The 6,246-nt window shown below is 38.0% G+C and overlaps 1 long non-coding RNA gene across 1 annotated transcript; it reads right to left on the reverse strand.

Annotated features, from left to right (window-relative positions):
* Positions 1–5,731, reverse strand: LOC140929327 (uncharacterized). The gene is made up of 3 exons (XR_012164714.1): positions 5,627–5,731; positions 3,130–3,281; positions 1–335 (listed from the first exon to the last, which is right to left on the reverse strand). It is a non-coding gene; the product is annotated as an uncharacterized lncRNA (long non-coding RNA).
* Between the last annotated feature and the right edge of the window lie 515 nt (positions 5,732–6,246).

Genomic DNA, 6,246 nt, shown 5'->3' on the forward strand with positions numbered 1-6,246 from the left:
TCTTTTGAGAATGGCGAATACCATTTTGCGACATATTCTTTAAATGAGTCTCAACATAGAGAACCATGCCTACTGTGGCCTAATTTGATTTGCGAAAGTTATTAATCATCCACATTCATGCTAACTAAGCACCTGTATGCTAGCTGAACTAGCTTGTCTTTTGTGTATAGCTCAATATTCTCTGTTCTTACTGTTTAATATCCAGGATGCACTGATTGATTGAGCCATTCAGCATCCTTCGTTGCCCTGTTGATAGGCAGGTGTTGAAGGTTTACACCCAACTCAGTCATTGAGGTAAGTGACCGCACTGGATAGCTTGGAAATCCACAGTTTACCTGCAGACGAAAACATTAATTTAAACCAGTCTCGTTGACAAAACATTATCGCTATTGTTAATGCCAAGATATCTCTTTCTGTTGTTGTATTAACCCTTTAAGTCCCAATAATGACCAACATCAATTTTCTCCTAACGATATCCATACAATGTTAAGAGATTACGTTATGAGAATTAATAAAATGATCACCTAAGGGAAAATGCCTTGATCTTTTATCAAATTCTCTCAACTTATTCTTGAAGGAAATGTATAGAGATCAGTTTGGAGAATTTGTATGTGGATATTGGGGCTTAAAGGGTTAAGTTTTCTAACGTGTAAGAAGGCCTGATGAAGTAGTGTTTTTTGTGCGCCTTCCAGTCATCCTAGCTGGCTCATGTGTGTTATACCCTGTGTTGTGGCGAATCAATGAGTACCGCCCTAAAAATTACGCTGCTGCCTAGCAGTACTTTCCTTTGGCACTCAATGTTGGGGGACAAACGCTCTATACACCATTCCTAACCTTTTGGTATTATGTGACTTGAAGGGATTAAACCCAGGCTGTGTTTAACCCCTTTAAGTCAATTAATAGCAAAAGGTAAGGGATAGTGTAGAGAGCGTTTTCACTCACGTGGGTAGCATCTAAGCAAATTTACTGAAACAAGAGAAAGCGAGAAAAGAATTCAACTACCACAGGATTGAATTGAAACACCAGCAGGCCGACGTTTCATTGCTTTGGAACACCAAAATGGCCGCAGTTACGTCATTTGAAAACGCGCTATACATGGGTTTATCCGATCCAGGTTTTGTCGACGACGCTGGCCATTCAACGTGGTTCAAAATATTGAATCTGCGAATGAAATCTCTAATGATAATTCAAATGAAAGCTACTGAGCAGTGATTCTAACTTTTCCATCTGAATGAAAATCTAAAATAGGACCATTTAATTGAGTTACTCTTTTACTGAGTAGAAGTTACTGAGCAGTACTCGAGCAGTACTTATTTCCTGTGGTACTGTTTATTATCTGTTCAAGGTACTGTTTATTATGTTGTTCTGGGTGAAATTCTAAAGTGCTACCTTCGAATTCAAATAAACGCTAACGAGCTGTTGATAAGTAATGCTGTACAAGATGGCTCCAAGGGTTTTTTTTGTGTTTAGAACCCCTTCAAATGACGTTATTTAGTAACTCTTAGTTTGCAACCACGTGACTAGGCGGCCATGCCTATTTTCGGGTCAAAACAATAGAATTTTTTCTCGAGGAATTTACATGAAAATAGCGTTTAGTTCCCAGAGAGAGATGCTTTTGTTCTTGATCACTAACATGGCCGCCGTGATGTCACGTGCAAACCAGCATTATACTGTTTTTGTACTGTATACGCTTTACAAAGTGGTCACTTTCGGGGCCCTGGATTAAACTCGAAAGTGTGCGCATTAATGAAGGTTTTTGAGCTTTACTTCAAGGTGGTGCATGCTGTTTATCTCTTGGTATAGTAATTTTATGAACAGAAATGAATTTGGTATTTTTCTTCTTGCTACATCTTGACTCGTCTTATAAAGAGGAATTAACCCAGCATTAACATTTGCTTTCTAGATGACCTGCAACGGAGTGCCTATAAAATTGGACTCTTTGGATGACAAACAGTGGCGGATACTGGGTATGTTTTAACACTCCTTTTGAAAGTCGTTTTCCCCTTTCTGCCTAGCCGCTGAATTATTTTTTATCTGGTTTTGGAAACGAAATTAAGTGAACTTCGATATGCCTTATTCGCTGATTAACTTAACCAGAATAATTACGTTGTTACGCCGGCGGTCGGAAGAATCTTTCGTAGTAACCAATGTCGGTCTTGAATAAATTGAAAAGTTTCTTTGCAACCGTTAATAACCTTTGGCAGTGATAATTTAACTAATTTTATGTTATTCTTGCTTGTATCAGTTGGTAACTCACTCCAAAAATCCCCATACATCCATATTGATTATTCGAAAGGGGTGCGAAAACATATATTTTGTAACGTTTTGTTAGTTTCACAAGAGTAAGTATATTAGGTTGCATAATACTGCAGAAGTATTTAAGGCGTGCTTGTAAGGTGTCTCGAGGGGCTAGGACACTATTTAAGGTTTGTTAAGCTATGCAAGAGCCATTCGAGGCAACTCTTTCAACCCTAATTTTGTTGAGTTTGTAAAACTGTAACTCTGTTTTTTCATAGTTATTAGAGGAGACTGGTTATGAAAAGCGGCAAACATCAATGATAAAAACAACAGTGCTGCAGTTTAGGTTGGAAGCACCCTGAAAGTGCACAATCCTTTGTTTTCTGTTGGCAAATTGTTACGGAATAAATTAATGCAACGTTTTTATTGGTCAATACAATCAAAATGATAGGAATTCTTTTGAACGTTGTGCACTTTCAGGTACACAAAAACATATAACAAAGGAGTCTGACGGGTTTCATAACCATTCCACTCAGTTAACTATGGTTTTTTGTAACGCTCTACGCTGGCTTCATCAATAAAGGAGATGCCCGCTCCTATTCTGTGTTTTGTGATTATTCAGATTACTTACAAAATATTTTATAATCGTTTCAGTGTGATTAGAATATAAGACATCACTCCGCTAAATCAGAAAAATCGACAACTTATACGAAGCATATAAAACGTTTTAGTTACACAATACTTGGTGAGATCAAGTCCTTTTTAAAAAGAGAAGACAGTAGGACGTGAGACTGTCCGACTTCATCAGTATTGTCAGTTGTAAAAATTACAGAAATTACAGATTGCGTAGAGCACTTGCGAAAGGTGATCTTAAATGAAATATTTGCCTACCTCAGTTACGGACATCATCATTCTCAGTTTCACACCATAAGATAGTCAAGATAGTTCCATCGAGATCTTCGCAAACAAATAGGGCCCATTATAATGCACGTGACACCTTTTTTTGTCTTAAATTCCTCCTCAGCAGGGTTAAACGCTTCCGCCTGCAAGAATAATGTTTAAAGCTGAGTAATTTATCTAAATGAACATTTACCTTCATTTAAAAATGTGCACTATTGAAATATGTTTGCGCTATCGAGCTTGTTCTAGCAATACTGTTTTTTTTAACTTGACATGCGTGGAATACTGCTTCCCTATTGGACACTTGTGCTTGCATGATTTGCGCCTGCAAAATCTACTAAATATGACTGTACTTGATCAAATAATCATCATGTCTTGAAAAGTCTGGCGCAGACTATCTCATTAACCGCCTTCCTATCTTGAGTACGCAAGCACAGCAATACGCCAGTCAAGTACGAGTTCACTAGCTCTGCTAGACTTCATTTGATTTTTCTATTTTTTTCTGTTTTTGACTTACTTTTTTTAACAAACAACATAAGAACTAAGGACCAGAGATTTTTTAGAAAAATCTCTGACCATTGTGATACAAAAGCAACTGATTGGGACTTCACTGTGATTCTTTTTTATATTGTACCTCTCTCCTCCGCAGAGGCTCCCGCTGGGTATCCCCATCAAAATATAATAATCGAAAAAATAGAAAGCGCGCATTCCCGCGCGCTCTCTTTTTTTTTCTCCCCAGCCTCGCCACAATACAAAGAGGCCTCTGCGGAGGAGAAAGATGTTGTACAGCTAAGGAATCACTTTGAGTCTGTGGATGAAATCCTTTAGAGTTACACGTGAGTTACCGCTCAAACTACTCCGAGCAGTACGTTCCTGTAAGGCTTGGTAATTTGGTCCTAAACTTTGAGTTTTTGGATGAAATACTCGGTGTGACCATTGAAATAAAGCTACTGATCGAGCAATACTTTCCTATGGTACCTGTCTATTATACTGTACAAGGTAGTTCTAACTTTTGAGTCTGTGGGTGAAATCGTAAAGTGTGACCATTCAAATGAAAGCTACTGAACAGTACTTTCCTGTGGTACTGTTTATTATACTGTACAAGGTAGTTCTAACTTTTGTGCCTGTGGATGAAATCCTAAAGTGTGACCATTCAAATGAAAGCTACTGAAGAGTACTTTCCTGTGGTACTGTTTATTAAGCTGCACAAGGTGGTTCTAACTTTTGTGCCTGTGGATGAAATCCTAAAGTGTGACCATTCAAATGAAAGCTACTGAACAGTACTTTCCTGTGGTACTGTTTATTATGCTGTACAAGGTAGTTCTAACTTTTGTGCCTGTGGATGAAATCCTAAAGTGTGACCATTCAAATGAAAGCTACTGAAGAGTACTTTCCTGTGGTACTGTTTATTAAGCTGCACAAGGTGGTTCTAACTTTTGAGTCTGTGGGTGAAATCGTAAAGTGTGACCATTCAAATGAAAGCTTCTGAGCAGCACTTTCCTGTGGTACTGTTTATTAAGCTGCACAAGGTGGTTCTAACTTTTGAGTCTGTGGGTGAAATCGTAAAGTGTGACCATTCAAATGAAAGCTACTGAGCAGCACTTTCCTGTGGTACTGTTTATTATGCTGTACAAGGTAGTTCAAGTTTATATATTTCTAGCTTTAGAGTCTGTCCGTGAAATATTATGACAGTTGATGAAGCGAAAACCTCAAAGCAGTAATAGCTAGATATATTCAATGTGTAAGAAGTAGCAGCAACAGCATCTGTTGTTTCGAATATGAGCAATCATTATTCTGAACATCATTGTTTTACTAAGGGATTTGAAAGTGCAGTCTTTAAGTGGGGCATTTCAACTAGAGGATTCCTAGTGCTACATCTCAGTCGTGTCGTTCAATGTTCCGTACAAGATTTCTCTAACTTATGACCTTGCGGATGAAATCTCATTTTAATCAACGAGCTACTGAGCGGTTTTTGCGGTTAAATAAAAATGTAATTTAAGATATGATTTTGCTTGGAATTTTTCGAGGCCGTTCTAGGGTGTGATCGCGGCGACAAAGATCATGGTTGCATATTTATTGAACTGATTTTTTGCACAGGAATAACTGTCAAAGTAGGCTACTTGATTTAAAACCTTAAACAACAGCACACTAACACTAACAGCAACACTTTTGATATGAAATGCTCCAATTTTGAGACGTAAACGGTGACTCCAAAGAGTCCCTAGCGATTCCTCTTATTCTGTTCTTCAGTATAAATCTCTTGAAGACTGCTAATACCAGCCATTATGAGAACTACAACTGACAAAGGATTACAGTTACTCATTACTGTACTTAAACTATTCAAAAAACAGCGAAAAGTGTTGATATATGGTTCGCCTTTATGAACTTAAGTTTTCAGCTAGCGAGATCACGAACAGTGCTACTACTTCTTTCTCTAATGCCTAATTGAACATCCGCCATTCAACGTCATAACGTCAACTTTGCTTACCTTCTTGAGTACTTCTTGGCAATGGTGTGTCGAACAAATGAGTTTTGCACCTTTAAACTGTCTATATCCCCTCTAAAAGCCGAAAACCAAGAGAGAGAAATCGACGGTGTCGGCCTGCCGTGAAATGCTTATAATGCGAGAAAGACGTATTCATGCGATAAAGTCCTTCCTCTGACACTAATTAAATTCCGAGACAGTATCACTTAACAAGGGGTTCCGAGAAGTGTCTGAAACCTTGCACTCAAGGGTAAAAAGGGGTCAGATATTGACTGCTCACTGACTAATTTAATTTCCAATCAAAGACACGGAATGAAAAATTGAGCACTTGCTTCAACATTTGTACTGTCTCTCAAGGAATAAAGTATAAAGAGTTGAAGTATTTCCACGTAACCGAAATGGTTCTATATTAGTTAGCGTTAACTATGTGTCAAGGACGTTATCGCATATGTAGCTAAAATAAACATCGAAGATTTCTTTCTGATATGACTAACTAGGACAGAGTTGGACAAAGGACAGTCGTCCTTCTAAGGAACAACGTGTTACACGAAACATCATTCTTTGGTAAACAAACATATTGCATTCAAATCGAAGCCATCTTCAAATTGAAGCATTCAAGATTA

The sequence above is a fragment of the Porites lutea genome, chromosome 3, assembly GCF_958299795.1.
Source record: "Porites lutea chromosome 3, jaPorLute2.1, whole genome shotgun sequence".
Taxonomy (NCBI): Eukaryota; Metazoa; Cnidaria; class Anthozoa; order Scleractinia; family Poritidae; genus Porites; species Porites lutea.